This window comes from Bubalus bubalis, chromosome 4 (assembly GCF_019923935.1).
Source record: "Bubalus bubalis isolate 160015118507 breed Murrah chromosome 4, NDDB_SH_1, whole genome shotgun sequence".
NCBI lineage: Eukaryota > Metazoa > Chordata > Mammalia > Artiodactyla > Bovidae > Bubalus > Bubalus bubalis.
This window is the reverse complement of record NC_059160.1, coordinates 27,997,026-28,020,391: the sequence shown is the minus strand read 5'-3', so window position 1 is coordinate 28,020,391 and position 23,366 is coordinate 27,997,026. Positions and strand designations below refer to the sequence as shown.

At 36.2% G+C, this 23,366-nt stretch overlaps 1 protein-coding gene across 7 annotated transcripts in view; it reads right to left on the bottom strand.

The window, feature by feature from the left end:
- Nucleotides 1-23,366, bottom strand: part of PIK3C2G (phosphatidylinositol-4-phosphate 3-kinase catalytic subunit type 2 gamma) — a 504,349-nt gene that overhangs the window by 466,845 nt on the left and 14,138 nt on the right. The window contains exons 1-2 of one of the 7 annotated variants that reach the window (XM_025283326.3): nucleotides 18,457-20,903; nucleotides 17,012-17,184 (exon numbers count right to left, since the gene is read on the bottom strand). The exons of 4 other annotated variants lie outside the window; for them this stretch is intronic. The gene's annotated coding sequence lies outside the window, so the exon portion shown is untranslated. Of the gene's footprint in view, nucleotides 1-14,730; nucleotides 14,948-17,011; nucleotides 17,185-18,456; nucleotides 20,904-23,366 lie in introns of those variants that run through there. 2 more of the 7 variants (XM_044941206.2, XM_044941208.2) reach the window with 2 other exon arrangements.

Genomic DNA, 23,366 nt, shown 5'->3' with positions numbered 1-23,366 from the left:
TTTTTGAAGACTAAATGCTCAATTGCCCTCAAAGAACAAGGAGAGACAAAACCTGGGTACCTCTTAGAGAAAGGGCAGCCCCTGCCAGCAGCTTCCACTCTGTAAATCTCCTAAGATGCAAATATCATCCAAATAGCCCCAGTGTTCAGAATGGGAACAAAAAGATGCTTATTTTACAAAAGAACAAAGAACCTTTCTGAAAACTGTCTGTTCTTGATCCAAAAAGTTCTGGCTGCATTACTGAATCACGATATCTGCAGGGACGAGATGAGAAGAGGGTGGAGGGAGTAAATTATGCAATTGAAGGAACATGATTTTTGTTTCAGATAGCAAGTTGTAACATGTTGAAAATTTAGCAGTTTTTAAAATATGTATTCATGTCTTGGGAGATAAAGATTGTGCCAGCATAAGGCATGTCAAAGCATAATCAAGCTAAGCCATCTGTATTTCAGCAAGGTGGAGGGCAAGTCCACATTATCTGTAGCAGCAAACCTGGGTTCGGAGAAAAGTCTGAGTTGGCCACATGGTCTGAAATTCCCATCTCTCCATCTTATGAGACAATTTTATATGTCATGCAGACACTATTTCAGATAGACATAAGTTTGATCTTTCTCAGCTCAATTTTCTGAATGAATACAGAGAAGACTGTAACTATTTGTATGTAATTTAATGATATATATAATTAAAGCATATTACATATAAAATTTGCATTACCTTACTTTTTCCATTTCCAATTTGTAATTGAGTGGTAAGGTAAACATACTATTTTCACGAGCTCTGATTATTTTCATGTGAACACAGACAGGAGATACTTAGGAAAAACATTAATTTCCAAGGAGTCTCTATCAGGTGCCTTTTTATGTGAATAATTGACATTTTCTTAATAATGTATAATCCTATAGAAGACACTTCCTATTAGACTGCCTCAAGCACTTTTATGTGGAAAATTTGAAGCTGTCACTTATGCTTATTTTTGAGGGATATTGACTTGAAAATATCAATTCATTTATTCACACTTCTATTTACTCATTTGCACATTTATTTATTCAGTATATTTTTAAAAATACATTGTGTCAAGTACTGTGCAAAGCACTGGGAATATAAAAAAGATAAAGCACAGCTTTTGCCCTCAAGTATTTCACAGACATAAATTTATAATACAGATGTATGAGAATGACTTTAATAGACAAAGTCTTTTTTTTGGTGAAATTTCATATAGAACATCATTAAGATTATTTTGCTTTAGAAAGTGCAGAAGTAAAATTCATAAAGGATATATTTAAGGTTTATATATTGGGTATGTTTTGTTCAGGACACTGAGAACTAGTTTCAAGAATACTTCAATTCCTAAGTATTGTTAAAGTTTTAGCCTCAAACATGATAAAGCAGCTGAAGCAGTAATTCATTCAATTCCTCTGAGTGTGTCTTAAGAATAAACATGACAGTGGAAAGTCAGCCTCCAGCTCTGAGTAACAGCTTTGGGGGAAATTACCTAGTGGGAATGAAGCCTGTTTCCGGGAGGACAGAGACAGTCAGAGAATATGACACCAACCCTGAAGGGAGGAAGTCTTCAGACCCAATTCAGTTAACCCTTGAAATATGACACTCAGTAACTGAACTGAACTGAAGGGGCTCCATAAACACAGCCTAGTGGTATTTGGGAAGAACTAACAGTGTGGGGTAGCACAGAGTTGGACACAACTGAAGCGACTTAGCAGCAACAGTGTTTCACCTATTAGACAAATCTATTCTGAAAAATTAGGACTAAGAAATTTTATGTGATTTAAGCAGTAGAGGCTGCTGTTTTCTTTGCCTGCTTTTGCAACTAATACGTAGATCCCCATCCCTTATTTAAGTCTCTGTTATTGAGTGTTTGGCCAATGCAAGAGGCACGGGTTTGATCCCTGGGTCAGGAAGATCCTCTGGAGAAGGAAATGGCAACTCATTCCAGTTATTCTAGCCTAGGAAGTCCCATGAGCAGAGGAGCCTGCAGGGCTATAATCCATGGGGTTGCAAAAGAGTCAGACACAACTGAGTGACTAAACAACAACATTGAGTGCTCTATTAGTAATGAATGAGTAAATTAGAGGGTTCTGTCAATAATTTACTTGGTTTCCAGAGAAATGCTTTACATTAAATTTTAAGTAACAACATTAGGAAAAGACAGTTGCAATTTATCAAAGTGGATTGAGAAAGGTTTCAGGAAGAGATGATTCCTAAACTAAGAGAAAAAAAGGAGCAGTTTTCCAGACAGATTTGGCAAAAGGAAGAGGAGGTCCTTGGTTTTCCAGACAGAGACTATTATTTTTAAAAAGTCAAGAAGAAAAATAGGAAGAAAGAAAAATAAGAATAGGAAAGAGGGGATAAAAGAAACTGTGAAATGCAAAAGAAAGATGAAAAATGGAAGAAAAATGAAGATGTGAAAAGATACTCTGTTGGAACAGAGTACTAGCTGCTGTGTTAGAGCATGAGAAAGACTAACATAATCTTGTAACATAAATGGAAAGAGAATTGTCATCAGGTTTTATGGCAGGAACACCTGTGCCAAGTGGATAATTGACTCTTATGTTTAAGAGATACAAGGAAAGAAATTGGGAACCAAAAATATGTCTTCACTTAACTGATTTCCAAATTAAAATTCCTCAAACTGTCATGGTCACATGAGAGCTTAGGGAGTATTATTTTTATGGACTATTTATTGATAAGCTACTGAAGAATAAACCAGATTAATCAAAAAGGTGGAGATACATCAACGTTGAGTCTACTGATGAGCATTAAATATACACATAGTATCTTGAAGAATTCAGATAGATGAGGGATATAGGAGGCAGTTTAATATGGCCGCACTGAAAATATAGAGTTCAACTTTAGTAAAAGGTAGGGAAAATGAAGAGAACATGTACACGTTTTTAGAAGAGTTTTTATTAACCATATGGTGACTGTGTTAGAATTATTATCCTTATAATACTTTGTGTGTAATGCTTGGTAAAACAAGCAGTATTCCCAGAAGTATAGAATTATAACTGAAAGCATCAGAATGAACTCATCAGATTTTTTTTCAAAATTAATCACATTTATTTATCTATAGTTTTCTTCATTGGAAAAGTCTAGAAATAAAGCCCATCCTAACAGCAGCGAGTATCTCTACCATCCAGGCTGTGATATAAAAATACCACTTTCTATGAAAAGAAACAAAGCTACTTGAAGTACCACCTGTCTTTGAGAAAAGGGCATGTAATGTAACATGAGCCTGCTGCTGCTGCTGCTAGGTTGCTTCAGTCGTGTCCGACTCTTAGCGACCCCATGGACTAGAGCCTACCAGGCTCCTCCGTCCATGGGATTTTCCAGGCAAGAGTACTGGAGTGGGGTGCCATCGCCTTCTCCAAACATGAGCCTAGGAAATCCTATTATTCTAGTTAATAAGGAGGTTGTCACAGAATATAAGGATGCACCAATTGAAGTTGAGAGCCAACTTGAAAAGGCTTACATTGTCCAAAAAGTATAATAAACTGAAATGGATGAAAATATATCAAACATGTTAGATGCACGAATTCATAATGATACACATTCATACCTACAACTAATTGATTGCCTTTGTATGACACAGGGCTAATAAACTACACAATAAAACATGTTTTGCCCTTTTTTATATGAAATGATCTAAGTAATAATATGAAAGGATTTGAAATAATAAAAAATGTTATGAATAATATGAAGTGATCTAACTAATAAATGAGGCAAAGTTTCTCTTTGTACAAGTACTGCAAAAGATAAGTGAAGAAAGAATGATGAAGCCAGGTTATCAATATTTTACAGTAAGTCATGAATTATAAAATCTAGGCATCTAGCATTGGTGGCTGCTAATGTCACAAAAAGAGGAGTAGCTAGCATTTTGTGCTCTCTTTAAGAGTTCAAAACTACCATGAAGTCTTGCCAACAAAATCTAATCTTAATCGATCTACGTATGCTTCTAGATCCAGTGATCATGCACAAGGGTACAGGTAGAACTAAATCAGGATGGAAACTGATACAGAAAATTAAGCTAGATTCTTCTGCAAATAAATTAGAAGACAAAAAAGAGAGATGAAATACATCAATTTAAAAAGACTGTAAAAACCCATTCCTGCACCCCTCCAAAGAAATAGAGACTGTAAAACAAAGCCATACACTTTAGGGATACACATTTCAATGATGAAACTATGTAGAAAAGTACAGATGTGACATCAGAAGAGCTGTTTTTCTTGGGGGAGGAAGGGTATTGTAAGAGGGGTTGGAGAGGTTTTTGGGGTGGCAAAAAATGCTTATTTCTTGACATATAGGGTAGTCAGAAGGTTGTTCAATTTATTTATAATAGTACATTAAGCTAAATATTTAGTTTATGTAGTTGGTAATATCATACATTTTAAAAAAGGAACGGGTACCCAGATTTATTGGCCATATGGAACTTGAGGACTTGTACAAATCTAAGTGAAGATGCTGAATAAGTATTTGCATATGTAATATTCAATTCAGGAGATAAATTTTGCAGCTGGACCCATGAGCCTTGTCTAAAGAGCAGTTGAGGACTAAAATAGCTATAAATGAATCTGAGAATGGAATCCCATTGTGGGGGGAAACCAATATTTAATAAATGAATCTAAAAAGAAAAGGTACAGAATAGTCTGGAAGGTAGGAAGAGGAACTGTAAGCCACTGTCACTTCACTTTCTCCACTTTTGATCCTGATAAGAGAGAAAGCAGTGAAAGGCAAGTGACTTCCTTTCAGGAACCTTATTATGAAGTTGCACATAACCCTTCTGCTCACTTTCATTGGCCTCAATATATATCTGCAAGGAAGCCTGGGGAATGCAGTTCCTTACTGTGCTGCCAGGAGACCAGAAGAAGCACAGATATTCTTTTACTAGAAAGAGAAATGATGTGTTCCCCATCCTGAACCCTCCTCCCTCCTCCCTCCCCATACCATCCCTCTGGGTATACCTGTGGTGGATTCATTATGATATTTGGCATAACTAATACAATTTTGTAAAGTTTAAAAATAAAATAAAATTAAAAAAAAAAACCATAAAAAAAAAAAAAAAAGAAAGAGAAATGATGGAGGAAATTGAAGTTCTCTGGACATCCTGGAGTTAGAATGCAAAATGAAGATGCTGAACCAGCTGCAATTAGGAGCAAAAGTCTTGAATGGATGTGGAAAAACAAGGTCTGGGGAGGGCAGTAAGTAGAAGGGACATTAGTAGGAGAGCAAAATGTTACAGGATCTTGGTTGTATTTGTCTCCTCTTCTTGATACAATGGCCATGGGAGAATGAACAGCTTCCACAGAACTGCAAAGAAACAGAGTACTTGGAGACCCAGGGTTACTTTTTGGAAAAGGAAGTGAAGAGGCTAAGAAATCAACAGTGCATCTTGCACAGATTAAATCTCAACCAAAGAAATACCTCTCACTACATATTTTATAAGTATGGATTTCTGTTACTCCTCTTACTTTGAGGGATTATGGAATACAAAACATTAGTTAATTATTCAACTCCAGTTCTTAAAATTTGGCTTCCCTGGTGGTTCAGGTGGTAAAGAATCTGCCTGCAATGCAGAAAACCTGCATTTGATCCATGGGTTGGGAAGATCCCCTGGAAGAGGGCATGGAAACCCACTCCAGTATTCTTGCCTTGAAAACCACCAGGGACAGAGGAGCCTGGCAGGCTACATGGGATCTCAAAGAATCAGACATGACTGAATGATGAAAAACAGCACAGTTCTTAAAATTATCTGTTTAATTTAATTTTAATTAAATATTTAAATTTAAAATTTTAATTTATTTTTTAATTGGAGTATCATATTTGTTTTTTTTTTAATAATGGCAAATACTGCTATGTTTTTAGTAAAGAACTTGAAGCATATTGAAGTTACATGTTTAGAATACAAGACCATTCTTTAAAGGGATTTGTATTTATGGAACATTATATATTTTCATCATAAAATACAACAATAGATTGTTCTATGTTCTTTCAGACTGTTTAGAACTAAAGTATAAACAGTTGTATGGAAGTGAAAGTGTTGGTCGCTCAGTCCTGTCTGACTCTTTGTGACCCCATGGACCATAGCCTGCCAGGCTCCTCTGTCCATGGTATTTTCCAGGCAAGAATCCTGGAGTCAGTAGCCATTCCCTTCTCCAGGGGGTCTTCCTGACACAGGGATCGAACCCGGGTCTCCTACATTGCAGGCAGATTCTTTACCGTCAGAGCCACATCTAAATGAAAAAATGAAACTGAAATGTTAGTCAGTCAGTCGTGTCTGACTGTTTGCGATCCCATGGACTGGGGCTCACAAAGTGCCTCTGTCCATGGGATTCTCCAGGCAAGAATCCTGGAGTGGGTTGCCATTTCCTTCTCCAGGGGATCTTCCTAACCCAGGTATCAAACCCAGGACTCCTGCATTGCAGGCAGACTCTTTACCGTTAAAGCCGCCAGGGAAACTACCTGGGAGCCACATATAATTAGGCCACATTTCACAGAATCTTGGTCCAAATAATTTGGACTACTGTAAGCTTTACCTGACCCATGAACTTAATCCTTAAATATTAATATTTTCTTGGAAAACAACAATAGTCCTTAGGACCATTCTAGGAGCTAACCATGTTTGATGAACCTACAGCAAATAGCTATTCTACGATAACCTCCAATAAATAACTTTTTTCTATTTTTCCTTTTCCTAAACCTGAATGTAGGTTTTTTTAAAATATTTTAAATATAAAAAAGCAAAAATTGTAATATTTGCTGTCTCATCTAGCTTTTAAGCTTCATTGTTATATACTAATATAATTTACATTTTTTTTCTATACATGCAAATGGTTTTTCTTTTGGCTGTGAATGGAAAGTAGCAGAAACAAGTCAATAACAGTTTCTTCTTTGGGGGAACCCTAATAAGGATCTGAAACTGAAATGGTAAATAGGTTTATCTCATAAGTAAAATCTCATCACATGGTAGTGGCTTTTCAGGACATGATTTGAGAATTGTGAGACTGAACAAAACCCAGGAAGCAATGATGCTCCATTACTGCAATCTGTGTGGATGCAGCAGAAGGGGAGGAGGAGGGATGCACACCATGTGGTACCCATCAACTGTTCTAATAGCTAGAAACGTGTCTGTGTTTTTCAGTGGGTAAATTAAACTTCCAGGTGAATTAAATATTCAAAATATCATAGATATTGAAGAGATTTCTACCTACCGATACTTAGTAATCATTAGCACAAGATGTAAGAAATCTAAATTTTAACTGAAACTTTGACAAAATTATTGATATGAATTTTTGCTTCTGTGGTGGCTCAGACTGTAAAGAACCCACCTGCAATGCAGGGGACCTGGGTTCAGGTCCCTGGGTTGGGAAGATCCATTGGAGAAGGAAATGGCAACCCGCTCCAGTATTCTTGCCTGGAGAATCCCATGAACAGAGGAGCCTGGTGGGCTACAGTCCATGGGGTCACAAAGAGTCAGACATGATTGAACAACTAAGCACAGCACAGCACATGACGAATTTTATTTGAATAATAGTTAAGAGAAAGATCTCAGAAATGTTTTATAAGCCAAGTGTAGGAGAAACCAATAATAATATGATAATATAAATATATTGTTACCTTTAATGCTTCTGAGGACTTGTTTATTGTGCCATTCTCATACAGTGAGCTCTAACACGAGGCATTCCTCTGAGATATATGTTAATATATACATATGGTTAAAATAATCATATTTTATTTTAATCATTTAAAACATGTATCTGTGGTACAGCCTCTATGGAGACCAATATGGAGGTTCCTTAAAAAACTAAAAATTGAGTTACCATATGATCCAGTCATCCAACTAATGGACATATATCCAGAAAAAGACAATAACTCTAACTTGAAAAGATACAGTCACCCCAGGGTTCATAGCCACACAATTTAAAATAGTCAGGACATGGAAGCAACCTAAGTGTCCATCAAGAGAGGAATGGATCAAGAAAATGTGATGTGTGTATACATACATGCACACAAAGGAATATTGTTGTTTAGTCACTAAATTGTGTCCAACTCTTTGAGACCCTGTGGAATATAGTCCATCAGACCCCTCTGTCCATGAAATTTCCCAAGCAAGAATACCAGAGTGGGTTGTCATTTCCTTCTCCATGAGATCTTCCCAACTAAGGTATCAAACTTGCATCTCCTACATTGGCAGGGAGATTCTTTACTGCTGAATCACCAGGGAAGCCCCAAAGGGATATTCAGTTCAGTTCAGTCGCTCAGTTGTGTCCTACTCTTTGCGACCCTATGAATTGCAGCACGCCAGGCCTCCCTGTCCATCACCAACTCCCGGAGTTCACTCAGACGCACGTCCATCGAGTCAGTGATGCTGTCCAGCCATCTCATCCTCTGTCGTCTCCTTCTCCTCCTGCTCCCAATCCCTCCCAGCATCAGAGTCTTTTCCAATGAGTCAACTCTTCGCATGAGGTGGCCAAAGTACTGGACTTTCAGCTTTAGCATCATTCCTTCCAAAGAAATCCCAGGGCTAATCTCCTTCAGAATGGAGTGGTTGGGTCTCCTTGCAGTCCAAGTGACTCTCAAGAGTCTTCTCACTCAGCCATAAAAAAGAATAAAATGATAATATCTCCAGCAACATAGATGGATCTAAAGATTATCATACGAAGTGAAGTAAGTCAGACAGAAGAAGACAAATCACATGACATCACTTATATATGGAATAAAAAAAATTGATACAAATGAATTTAGTTACAAAACAGAAATAGACTCACAGACATAGAAAACAAATTTATGGTTACCAAAGGGGGAGGAGGGTGAGGGATAAATTAGGAGTCTGTGATTAACATATACACACACTATACACACACACACACACACACACACTGCTACTGCTGCTGCTGCTAAGTCGCTTCAGTCGTGTCCAACTCTGTGTGACCCCATAGATGGCAGCCCACCAGGCTCCCCCGTCCCTGGGATTCTCCAGGCAAGAACACTGGAGTGGGTTGCCATTTCCTTCTCCAATGCATGAAAGTGAAAAGTGAAAGTGAAGTCGCTCAGTTGTGTCTGACTCGTAGCGACCCCATGAACTGCAGCCTACCAGGCTCCTCTGTCCATGGAATTTTCCAGGCAAGGGTACTGGAGTGGGGTGCCATTGCCTTCTCCACGCGCGCGCGCACACACACACACACACACACTATATATAAAATAGGTAAACAAGGACCTACTGTATAGCACAGGGAACTATATTCAATATCTCATAATAACCTATAATGGAAAAGAATCTAAGAAAGAATGTAGAAATTTAAAAAATCAGTCCAGTTGACTTTCTTTAGCGTGGCATCTGGCTGGTAGTGTGTGACTTAAAAAATTAATCAAATATTTTTAAAACTAAAAAGACAAAGTCTATTCATCATAAAGCATTACCAGCAACAAAGACTGGCAACCATTCACTTGGTTATCCAGATTTTCACCATATGTGAGACCAAGTAGATCAATCTGAAGTAGAAGGGAAAAAATTGACTGGCACTTTCTTAATTATCTTTAGAATATGGCTTGCTTTATTATCTGAAGGAGAATAAATCTACCAGTCTAACTAATGGGAAAGAAACAACCAATTTCCCTAGTGCTGCCTGACTTAGAGATTCAGAGTCTGAACAACTCTCCCAAACTGAATTAAAAAAAGAGTATCTGTACTCAGGACCACTTTACCATCCTCCTTTCTACATGCTTTCTAAGGGTAAAATTTATAGTAATACAAAATAGAGTCTACAGTGGCTAAGCATTTGGTTTGCTGAATCTGAGAATATGAGAAAAGAAAGTGTCATAAGAAAGTACAAAGGTAGACCACTTCTGGTATAAGAACTATATATACATTGATTAGAATTACCTAGAAAAATGCTTACCTTCTCAAAGTAGTCAACCAGACCATGATAGCAAGATTGATGAAGTCCAGAATTTAGAGAAATCAAGTGACTGCCAGAGACCAGTAGTTAAACTAAGTCTGTTCACATTTACCATTTCTATAGTTGAAATGCTGAGAAACGTGTTCTAACAGCAACCAAGAACACAATGAGAGTAATCAGAAGAGTCTACAAACATTATTTATGAATAATCAGTGGAGAGAATCTTTATTCCTCAAGGATGAGTAACTGGAAAAAAATCGACAGAGGAGATATGAAAATATTCTGCTAGAAGTAAAATGACTAACAATAGACTAGAGGATAAGTTATTTTTGAAAAATATATGCTACAATGCCATGCCATGCTAAGTCACTTCAGTCATGTCTGATTCTTTTTGACCCTATGGACTGTACCCTGCCAGATTCCTCGATCCCTGGGATTCTCCAGGCAAGAATACTGGAGTGGATTGCCATTTCCTCCTCCAGGGTATCTTCTCAACCCAAGGATCAATAGCCCACCAGGCTCCTCTATTCCTGGTATTCTCTAGGCAAGAGAACTGGAGTGAGTAGTCATTTCCTCCACCAAGAAATTTTCCCAACCTAGGGATCAAACCCACGTCTCCTACATTGGAGGCTGATTTTTGACCACTGAGCCATATGCTATAATATCCCTAAATAAATTTTATAAAATGTAAGCTTTTTTGTTTTTTTGTAAAATTAAGAAATGTGTTAAATGAAATAAGATAAAAATAAAATTTTAAGTAATATAACAATAAAATGAAGAAGAAAGATATGGAGGAAAATGGAAAAAAAGAGATATGTTAAAAACAAAACAATGAACTATTGACATGCAAAGAAACTAAATATTCAAACATTTAAAATATTCATTAAAAGCAGAATGACAAAGAAGAAAATGAAATTTTGAGATAAACTTTGAGAACCACTCTATGAATACAGAGGAAAAGGAGCTAGTGATAGAAATGAATAAGAGGTACCCTTGCAATTGCAAAAGGAAGAGAAAAGATATCTAACATCATATTATTGAAAATAAATAGAGGTAACATTGAAGATTGCCAAAAAAAAAAAAAAAATCTAACTGAACTGAATAAAGCTCTGAATATGCATATCAAACCTAAATACTTGTATGGCACACATACAACCAGGAAAAACTGAGGATATATGTAAAATATTTAAACTTATTAAAGGACAAGGGGAAGAGGGGAGGGGGAGGAAGAGGAGGAAGGAAGAAAGTTAATCTGGACGCTGTTGTTGTTGTTCAGTCACTAAGTCATGTCTGACTCTTTCCAACCCCATGGACTGGAGCCTACAGTGTTACTTTGTGCTTCACTATCTGCTGGAGTTTGCTCAGATTTATGTCCAGTGAGTTAGTGATGCTATCTAACCATCCAGGCATAGACTTCACCTTTAAACACTAGCTGTCCTAAAACAAGGGAACAGCAGCTCTATAGTGTTGAGGGTAACTATGTTTTATGTCATTCAGTTTGCCATTTATTTGTGAAAATAGTTAAAACATATATTTGCATGTATGTAAGTGCTCAGAAATCTTTATACACTTCTAATGGAAAAGGTGTACTGCTGCTGCTGCTGCTAAGTCACTTCAGTTGTGTCTGACTCTGTGCGACCCCAGAGACGGCAGCCCACCAGGCTCCCCCATCCCTGGGAGTCTCCAGGAAAGAACACTGGAGTGGGTTGCCATTTCCTTCTCCAATTCATGAAAGTGAAAAGTGAAAGTGAAGTCGCTCAGTTGTGTCCGACTCTTAGCAACCCCATGGACCGCAGCCTACCAGGCTCCTCCATTCATGAGATTTTCTAGGTAAGAGTACTGGAGAAAGGTGTACTAGTTGACAAAATTTTAATCAAAATAAAAACTCAGGATTAGAGACCTAAGAGTAGATAGTAAAGATCAGTTAATGTTGACTTAGTCTAAATAATTATAAACAAAATTTTAAATGTAATGAGATTAAATTTGGAGATTTAAATAAATCTCAGAAATTATTTGGTATTAGTTAGGTGAGAAACCATAGACTTATTTCAAAACTGAAAGGCATGCTAAACTTTCTGCCTTAAAAGAAGAAAGGAGATTAAAATATGCTATTTTCATTTTACCAATGATTAAGAAATAATAAGTTCATATACAATTATTTGTACACATATAATTGTAATGTGCCACACAGAGCTGGTGCACTGGGACAACCCAGAGGGATGGTATGGGGAGGGAGGAGGGAGAAGGGTTCAGGATGGGGAACACATGTATACCTGTGGCGGATTCATTTCGATATTTGGCAAAACCAATGCAATATTGTAAAATTTAAAAATAAAATAAAATAATAAAAAAAAGAATTATTAGTTGAAGAGCAGTGTGTATAATTTTCAAACCACCATAACAATAAAAATTTAATAGCATTTTCATTATAATAATAAGGAAAATAGGAAAAGTATGTATTAAGAATGAAAGCTGTGGCAGATTCATTTTGATATTTGGCAAAACTAATACAATTATGTAAAGTTTAAAAAAAAATAAAATTAAAAAAAATGAAAGCTAGAATGAGGCAAGTAAGTTCAGTGGCATTTCTAATGACAGAAGTATAGATATGTGGAATAAAAAATTATTATTAAAAATAAATGTATTATCATTAAAAAGCAAAACATATTGCATTTAAAATATGTAATTTTCAGTTGTGTGGTTTTTGCAACAGAAACAAAAAGTATCAGAGAAAGGTTAAAAGTTTTTCCAATTATGTTGCTCAAACACAGAAATACACAAACACAAAATGAAGCAGGATAGGAAAATAGAACATAAAGCAAATATGCATCAGGATAATCTTGCTGCAGTTTCTAAAGACCTTAAAATAAATGTGGACATTTATGCATATATAAAATGTGTTGTGTGTATATTTTTAAAAAGGTCAATTAATAGATAATTATGGGATTTTGTAACCAACTCAATTTATTAATATTTTTCTGTGCTTAGTCTCTCAGTCGTGTCCGACTCTTTGCAACCCCATGGACTGTAGCCCACCAGGCTCCTCTGTCCTTGGGATTCTCCAGGCAAGAATACTGGAGTGGGTTGCCATGCCCTCCTGCAGGCAATCTTTCCAACCCAGGGATAGAACCCAAATCTCCTGCACTGCAGGCAGATTCTTTACTGTCTGAGACACCAGGGAAGCCTATTAAATCTGGTATTTATATTTTATATGATTTTCCCTTTTATATTTCCAAGAATGAATCTTCTAATAAATAGTTAATTAATAAATCATAGCATAAAAAACTTTTTTGGATTTAATTTCTTTACCCATTCATGATTTTTTAAATGGTGTACTATGAATAAAAAGAACATACTTTAAAAATGCAAAAAATACTTTGCACACACTAACAGCCAAATTTTTTAAATGAAGAAACACTTAAACACTTTCTCTTTCAAATCAAGAATAGGATAATTATTCCTTATATCAAATTATTTTAGGAATTTTATTTAATGCAATAAGATCAATGAGGATATAACTGCTAGAAAAGAGAATAGTATTATTATGCATAGATTATGTGTTTATGTATGAAGACTATATTAACTCCTTAAGATATATGAGACATAATATTTCAACATGAGAAGGTTTAAAATTATAAAAATATAAATAAACTTTGGAAGAATTTGTAAATTAATTCAAAACCCTTAATTAGGAAATTGACAAGCTGATCCTATGGTACTTTTGGTACAAGTAAAGCAAAAGATAGAAAAATCATTGGTGAGATTTGAAAAATAATACACCTTTTAAAGATTCAATGATTAAAACAATGTAGAAATTAAATGGTTTTAGACTTAGGCAACAAGGAAGCAGAAAGGAAAATGCATGAACAAAACCTGGTATATATCAATTTTAGTTTAAAATTGATGACATGAAGGAAATGTTGGGTCTCTTATTAGATGGGGCAGGAACACCTGGTTAATTATTTGAATAAAAAAGAATCTTAGCACCATTAAGTATGGATTACAATTGTAAAATAAATTCTATAGGGAGTAAAGATCTATAATGTGGAATCATGAGACTCTTGTATCAGTGGTTTCAAAACTACTGTGAAGCACACATTTATTCTCTGTGACTCAGGTTTGTCATTTGTTACAATAAGTTGTCAGAAAAAATGTCCAGATGTGTTTGAGAAATGTTATTATGTTAAGGTAGGGATGCTTTTTTTAAAAAATAAAATTTTAAAATAAAATTCTTATAGAGATATATAGAGGCTTTTGTGATAGCATAGTATTGTAGTAGGGAGTGGCAACCCATTACAGTATTCTTGCCTGGAGAATCCCATGGACAGAGGATCCTGGCAGGCTACATACAGTCCATGGGGTCACAAAGATTCAAACATGACTGAGCATGCACAAGAGCATAGTTTACTTTTTAAAATTTCAGTAAAGGGCTAGAGTTTGCAATACTTTAAAAACTAATCTACTCAGGATACTTTTCAAGAGCAGTTTTGTTCTGGTCAAGACTCTTGGTCACAGTGGCAAAAGTCAATACAGAAGGGAATGTGATGTGAATTGAGGACAGTCACAACTAAGCCTCTCTTTCTCTCCCTTGGTTCTCTCAGTATATTGGCTTCTGTGTTTTCTAAGAAAATGAACTTTTCCTCCCAGATGGGGAATATGGATAGAGGCTTCCTGGAGACATGTACTTTCTGCATAGCAAATGGCATCAGGTTAAACATTTGAAGCAGGGATTTGATTGACCAGGCTTGGGTCTTGGTCACAGGGGTCAGAGGTAGACAGAGGATGAAGTACTAGGGTTAGTGCAGACTGAAACACAAACCTAACTTTATGTCCTGTTCACAGGAGGATGAAAACCCAGACATGGCCACACATCTTCCAGTCACACTCATTAATATTTTCTGGAAGATAGTCCTTTAGCATATGTTCTGGGAAATGCTGAAGAGGAATAAAAAATGTAATTTAATAATTATATTTGCAAACATTGAAGAATGCTAACTTAGAATGTGTTAGGTATTAGTCTAACTGCTCTATTTTTAACCCCTTTAATCCTCATACAAATCTGAGCCTCATGAGAGTCTTTTGAGTAGGCATTATTATTGTCTTTATTTTAGAGGAAATGGAAGCACAAAGAATGTAAACATCTTGCAGAGTTCCTATATAAATAGAAAGTGAGAAAAAAGGAATACATTTTTTTCATAAAAAAGGATTATTAAATTTAAATCACTCCTATTCAAAGTTGTGCATTTGTAAGAAGTAATCAGAATGATACCTAAGCAAAAATATCACAACAAAACAGGAAGCTAGTATGATCAGGAAAATAAATTGGATGAGGAACGTATGCATGTCTTTCAAGAAATACAGCAAGAAAAGATCATGTTTTCTGAAAGGAATGATGAATACAGATTGTCGTAAATATATGGATAATTCTAAACTAACAGTTGGTTGTATACATAGTAGTGATTTATAATACAGAGATCAAAATAGATCTAATTAAACACTAGTGTTAGTCACTGAGTCATGTACGACACTTTGTGACCCCATCTAATGTAGTGCACCAGGCTCCTCTGACCATGGAATTCTCCAGGCAAGAATACTGGGGTAGATTGCCATTGCTTTCTCCAGGGGATCTTCCAGATTCAGGGATCAAACCTGGGTCCCAGGGGTTGCAGGCAGATTCTTTACCATCTGAGCCACCAGGGAAGATCAAAATAGATATAATTAAACACTAGACTGCAAGACTGTATAAATTTGGATTGGGTTACCTAAATTTTAAATGTTCCTTATAATATCCAGGAAGAAGTACAGATATAGATAGCTAGGTTTATGGACTCTGTGGGAGAGGGAGAAGGAGGGAAGATTTGGGAGAATGGCATTGAAACATGTATGATATCATGTATGAAACGAGTTGCCAGTCCAGGTTCGATGCACGATACTGGATACTTGGGGCTAGTGCACTGGGATGACCCAGAGGGATGGTATGGGGAGGGAGTAGGGAGGAGGGTTCAGGATGGGGAACACATGTCTACCTGTGGCGGATTCATTTTGATATTTGGCAAAACTAATACAATTATTTAAAGTTTAAAAATAAAATAAAATAAAAAAAAGAAAGCATGTATAACTTTTGAAAACTGACCATATATTCAACTACTTTTAACATAACTCAAAGTCAGTATAACATAGACTAATCTTTCTGACTTTGAAGTAGTTAAATATTAGTTAAAAGAATTGACCATATATTCAGCTATGTTTAACATAATTCAAAGCCAGTATTACATAGACTAATCTTTCTGACTCTGAAGTAGTTAAATATTAGTTAAAAGAAAGTTTACAAAAGAATTCACATTTTTAACTTTAAAAGCATTTCTGAATAACTCAAGAAAAAGAATCACAATAAAGTTGGAAGACATTTAGAAATACGAAATAAAGTTGTCAAGAAAAGAAGTATTTTGTGTAAGAGAATTTCAGAGATACACATCATGCTTATTCTGCAGCTCTAAATAATTCTTGAAAATATTCCATCCAACAAAAAAAATAAATGATAATAACTTGAAATGGAAAAGTGTCATAAAAGGACTATTGCTAATGGCTATGCGTGTGCTACATTGCTTCAGTTGTCTGACTCTGTGTGACCCCATAGACTGTAGTTCATGGGAATTCTCCAGGCAAGAATATTGGAGTGGGTTGCCATTTCCTTCCCCAGGGGATCTTCCTGACACAGGGACTGAACCTGCATATCTTAAGTCTCCTGCATTACTAATGGCTTATAATTGATTTATGATAGTTATAATTGATTTATGCATAAATAATTATAGTGGTTCATTTCTGCTATGATTATCTATGTATCACTTTATCAGATCATACATTTAAAGAAAAAGGTAATAATTGTTAGAAATATAATACTGTACTTTTCTAGATAGAAAATGACTATTGCATCAGTTTTTCTAAGCTCCAAGAGAATTATACTGCTTTTTTGCTTCCTTGAAGAAGACTTCCTTATGACCAAAGAATCTCAGCTCTGACAGACAAAAAACCCATGAAACCAGGGACTGAAGTTTCACCCTGGCAACATATGAGCTTGTTAATTCCATCTGTGAACTCACCTACTTACTATGGTCCTTTTCCATAGGAAGCGGATGAAGCTATGTCATTGTTTTTCCAGCTCAGTCAAGATGATGTTCTTTCCTTATGGCTCATTCCACAGACTTGCCTTCTACATAGTACAAATGGCAGGTACACTTGTATGAAATTAAGTCACATGCCATGGAAAGAGCCCCTGAGATTGAGTAAGAAAACCTTGATTCAAATCCAAGCTCTTGATAGTATTAATGATGTGTATGTGGCATGGGCGTGCTCAATTGTGTCTGACTCTTTGTTACCCTGTGGACTAGCGCCTGCTGGGCTCCTCTATCTGTGAAATACTGGAGTGGGTTATCATTTCTTTCTCCAGATTAATGACATAGATGATGTTATTTATAATGTAGGCAACATGCTCTTGAACCTCTCTCTGTTATTTGATATGCAATATTGCAATTCGACAATGCATTTTAACAGTATCACATGCATATTATGATTTTTAAGTGGGATATATCATTTCTATCATCAGACTCAAGTATCAGAAATACAATTGCCAGATAAGAATGTGAGGGAATAACTTGTTACTATACCATGTTCATATCAGCCTTCATTGGTAGTGAGCTACCAATACATAAATAGAACAGGGTAGGAGCCAGCATGGAGTGACAGAACAGAAACAAAACAGCTGCTTCCTGCAGCAGGAACTCTTGTTAATTTGGAGCCCATATGTTAAGAATATCCACCCCTCATTAAGAGTTTCTTTACGTAGTCATCATCAGCACACAGTCTATAGACCACAGACACTGATTCAAGACACTGAAGAAAACGTGCACAAGGAAGGAATCTACCAGAAGACGTGACCGAAATTGGCTCAAGACTTTGACAGACATGAAATCGAGCAGGTATGGACTCTGTGGGAGAGGGTGGGAAGATTTGGGAGAATGGCATTGAAACATGTAAAATATCATGTATGAAATGAGTTGCCAGTCCAGGTTCGATGCACGATACTGGATGCTTGGTGCTGGTGCACTGGGACGACCCAGAGGGATGGAATGGGGAGGGAGGAGGAAGGAGGGTTCAGGATGGGGAACACATGTATACCTGTGGCGGATTCATTTTGATATTTGGCAAAACTAATACAGTTATGTAAAGTTTAAAAATAAAATTGAAAGTTAAAAAAAAAAAAGAGATGAAACAAAAGAAATTGTATCAGTGCCATTTATGGGGTCATTCAGAGAGAGGGAGAAAGGGAAGGAGAGAGGGAGAGAAGAGATCATCAAGGTGCAGTTTTTCAGGAAAGATCTATATCTTCTGGAGAATACTTACAAACCTACTCAGAATTGAAACTCATCTACGATTTAATTTCACAATATGATTAAAGAGCTACCTGTCTTTAACAGTACATTTGAATTCAAATATTCTCCTATGTATTCGGTTAACTATAGAAAGTTGATTTGTTTCAGTCTCTTACCTGAAACATGTATCTTCCTGAAATGAAGCATGATCTCATTTCTGTCCAAGAGTGAAATACACTCAAACAAGCTACAACACTCCTATTTCAAGGGAGCATTATGCTTCCACTGGAAGCTTTTATTCCTGTTTGACAGGTTGAACACGTTTAGGAATCTATTTTTCATCAAACCTTGGAGGGTTATGTGGAAAAAAAAAAGGAGTTTACATAATGAACACAGGATTTAAGCCAAACACTTAACAATGAATTAGCTTCTCTGTGCTGAACAGAATTTGTGCCAGAAGACATTGAATAGCAATATGCAAACAAAGTACTTATTTGAAAAAAAGTGTATAAGGCGAACCTATTTCCCCTCAAAGTATTTCCCCTCAAGTGATCCTGCGTTAGAATGTGGGAGTGGATAGGGACGGAGGCACTGGTGGTTTCAATTCCCAGAAGCAGAGCTGAGCCCTTGAAAAGGTTACTCTAAGCATTCTATGAGTTTAACTGTCAAGTTTTTTTTTTTTAATTAAGATTTAATATGTTCCTTTTTTTAAATTCAACCTCAGGATCCAAAGTAAATTTCCAACGTAAAAATAATTTTATTATCTAATCATGTTTGAAAGAAACAGAAATAGAAAAGAATATTTACACAGTTAGCCAGAAAGCAGATGTGGATAGTTGTTTTCTTTCTTTCTTTTTTTTTTTTTTTTTTTTTGGTTTATTGCTATTGAAAATGAACAATGTGTGGAGATTTGGAGTCAACACATAACATATCTAGTTGGATCCAGGAACTAGGTCCAGTCAGCAGTATGTTTGCTTTATTGAGGAAAGTTTTAGGAACTAAAATATATTATAGGATCCTCATCCTTTTCTCTTTTATCCTTTTAATTTTATATTAGTGTTTTTCTAAGATTGATATCTTGAATGGAAGGATAGACAACAGAAAATTAAAAATTACATTCACATTAGAAAACCTGATGAAAAGATATTTATGAGAATGAAAGTCACAAAATTGTACATCCCTCTCGCATTCTTTTCCTTATAGAGTAACACAGGTTGTGCGAGGTTAAAGACAGAGTAGAAGCTTAAGTAGAAATAGAGGGTGGTGATACAGGGAAATGTTTTCACTTTTATTTTTTAATAATAGCCTAGATTGCAATTCTAAACTTTGGGACTCTGGAGAGGTAGAGAGACTTAAAAACCACTTTACATGTAGTGATTTTTACTCAGTACATTTATACTCAACATTTACTTTCTCTTTAAAGTAACTCCTAAAATATACTGCTGATTTTTAAGAAAATAAATCCTTAAAAAATTGGAAATATTTATACCTACAAATCTCTTTTGTTATGGTAGACATGAATTTTGGAGGAAAAGCCAAGAGATCCGGACTGATTTGAAAAGTCCAGCTGTTTGGACAATCTAATCTTGGCAAAACTGAAAGATTAAGGTTAACACAGTTTGATATTGGTTATTTATTAACAGGAAAAGAGTACCAAGATGTACCTTGTGCTTTGTTTCCTCTGTGAATATGCCCTTCAACACCATCTATTTCCTTCACATAATGCTAACCCTTTTTAAGTAGAACTTTTAAGTAAAAATAAAATCAGATGGAAAACTATGCCATTTTTACTGTTTATTTTTTCATGACTTTGTTCTGTGCCCACTACTTAAACAAGTAAAGCCTTCTCTTCAACATAATGGTCTACTCATTTTGCAGGCAAAGCATTTAAGACAAAGTGATCAGCCTTCAAAATGGAAATTACACATCTTTTAGGGAAAAAAGAAAAGCTTTATGGGATCAGTTTATTTCCTTTTCTGTGTATTTTGTGTATATTCTGTTAGTATTACTGTAAGTTGTTTTGTCTATTCATTATAAGAGACAACATTAAATGAAATTGTCCAGGTCAGAATACTGGAGTGGGTAGCCTTTCCCTTCTCCAGGGGATCTTCCCAACCCAGGGATGTGAGCCCAGGTCTCCCACCTTGCAGGCAGATTCATTACCAACTAAGCTATCAGGGAAGCTCCCTGAAAGGTGTTAGAAACACGTGATTTAAGTGTCTTGGTGAATAGCCTCCTAAAACTTGCCTGCTTGTTGGATTAAGAAATCAATGTCCAAGTGCATATAACTGATTAATTTTTTTATGTGTTTTACCCACTCTAAAGATAATTTTTTTTGTTCAAAATGACTTAATTTTCAGAACACACATTTACAGAACACACAAGGTAAGTTCTGTAAATGTCCTCGCTATTCAGCCTGCAATCTCGCCTCAGACCTGAGGAAGAATCTTCAACGGTCACCTTGCCAGTAGGATAAAGTTTAATAGTCATCTTGAAAATTGACTACAAAGAGTTATGATCCAGAACCTTGAGACTGGTTGTGTGTGTTTCGTGTATGCTCAGCATTTTCCTTACCCTTCGTTATCTTCCAATATTATTTTTATAAACTGTTTTAAAAGTGAAAGTTGCTTAGTCATGTCTGACTCTTTGTGACCCCATGGGCTGTATAGTCCATGGAATTCTCCAGGCCAGAATACTGGAGTGGGTAGCCTTTCCCTTCTCCAGGGGATCTTCCCAACCCAGGGATCGAACCTAGGCCTCTGGCATTGCAGGCGGGTTCTTTACCAGCTGAGCCACAAGGAAGCCCAGGAGTACTGGAATGGGTAGCCTATCACTTCTCCAGAGGATCTTCCAGACCCAGGAATCAAACTGGGGTCTCCTGCATTGCAGGTGGATTCTTTACGGCCTTACTTATTAAGTGAAGAATTCTTAGAAGGTTATCTAGTGGGTGCTTAGCAGTACTTGGTTCTGGGTCCACTATGATCAATGAGACAGGCAAGGTCCCTGCTATCATGCAGGGGACAGTACAGCTTTCTACCCCTGCCTTATTTTCTAGTTGAGTGACCTGAACCTAGTTAGCGCCTCTTTGAAAAACAATTAAAGGCAGTTGCAGATAAGATAAAGTTATTTGCCTATTCTTATTTCAAATATCAGGAAACTGACAAATAAAGGGAAATATCTTGATCAAGTTATTTTGAAATTAAGTGCTAGCTGTATTGCTACTATATTAAAAGTAAATGGCTTATTCTTTCATTCACTGTAGCTTGGGAGAAGGAAAATAGTGAATTAATAGAATATGAAGTCTCGATAGAGACAGAACTTTCAGACCTTTAAAAATAGTATTTGTTAAAAGTCTAAAGGAGGAAGAAATTGATATTGATGTGTCCAAATCTCATACAAACTGAGTTTCTTGACTCTTATTTTGGTGAAGTGAATAAAATTATTTTGTTTTAAATGATAATTCAATTACTAAGGCATAAACACAGATGAAAACTTCATTTAGAGTATTCAGTTGAATAAAATGATACTTCAACAATATCTGCTTTGCTGAGGTGCCTATTGTTGATTAATAACACTGATGATGCTATAGATTGGCTCATTAAACACCATGCCAACCTTCTTCTTCCTGTGTGTTTCTGGCTGAAGATTCTGAAAAGCTTAAAGTGACACTTCCCCTATGCCTTTGCGGTAAAGAGTCAGGAAGAGAATAAGACTCTACCAATAAAATGTATTTGCACAGACTTTAGAAGGTGGAAGCAAAGAAAAGTTGTGTTGCTTTAGATTTTTTTTTTTTTTTTCTACCAGCAGGCAAGATCTTGGTTTCTAAAGCAGTACTTCAGTGTATGTTATCCACTTCCTCCCAAGTTGAGAGGCAGCTGTTGCAAAAGCAGTGATGACAGCTAGTTCCCAGCTTTCTGATTATGGAATTGCTTTTAAAGTGGAATGTCTGTACTTTGCCGTTCCTCTGGTAGCTTCAGTCCCTGGCTGTGTTCTACAGTGCTGTGTTCAAGTCCAAAGCCCACAACTTTGGCTCTTTCTTCTATTAATTTTGAAAGTACTTTATTGTCTGTATTAAATCTTTCTTGCTTGCTTTAAATATTTAGATTTGTTTCTGAAGAACACAACAGCGTGTCAGACTGTGAGTTGCCAATACCTGGTGTTAACCTCTTTCTAATAATAGTTTCAACTGGTCACATGTCTATATAATGAAAGACTGCCTTGCTCAGCCTCTCTTATTGAGAGGTATAACAATGTGTCTTAAGTTTCAGATAATAGAATTTAAACAGTTATTATATTTGGTATTATTGGGTTTTTTCTTTAAAAGGATGGAGCATACAATACTCTAATACTTTCTAGTTGCTATGTGATGGCAAAGGTTGAATATCTTCCCTGAATCCAGGGACAGAAGCCACATAATGAGAGTATAGTGTTCAGTCAATAGTGAATCACCTACACCTGAATTATTTTATGAAACACACAGTTCTATCCTGTTTTGTTGGTGTTCAGTCACTAAGTCATGTCCGAATCTTGAGGCTCAATGGGCTGCAGCATGCCAGGCTTCCCTGTCCTTCACTATCTCCCAGAGTTTGCCCAAACTCATGTCCATTGAATCAGTGATGCCATCCAACCATCTCATCCTCTATCGCCTCCTTCTCCTCTTGCCCTCAATTTTCCCCAGCATCAGGGTTGTTTCCAATGAGTCAGTTCTTCACATCAGGTGGCCAAAAGATTGGAGCTTCAGATTAGACATCAGTCCTTCCAGTGACTATTCAAGATTGTGTTCCTTTAGGATTGACTGGTTTGATCTTGCAGTCCAAGTACTCTCAAGAGTCTTCTCCAAAACCACAGTTCAAAAGCATTACTTCAGCATTCAGCCTTCTTTAATGCTGGGTTTTAGACTCTCTCTTGCTTTTGAAAAATAACATATTATTCTTAAATAAAACATAATTGGGTTGCTGGAAGTAGAATTCGAATATAATTTTAAAAATGAGGCATGGGTCTAAGAGTTGGGTACTGGGTGGCAAGAACCCTACTATTTCAGGTTGAAAAGCCAGTGATTCTTCTTATATCATCATAAAACATTTGA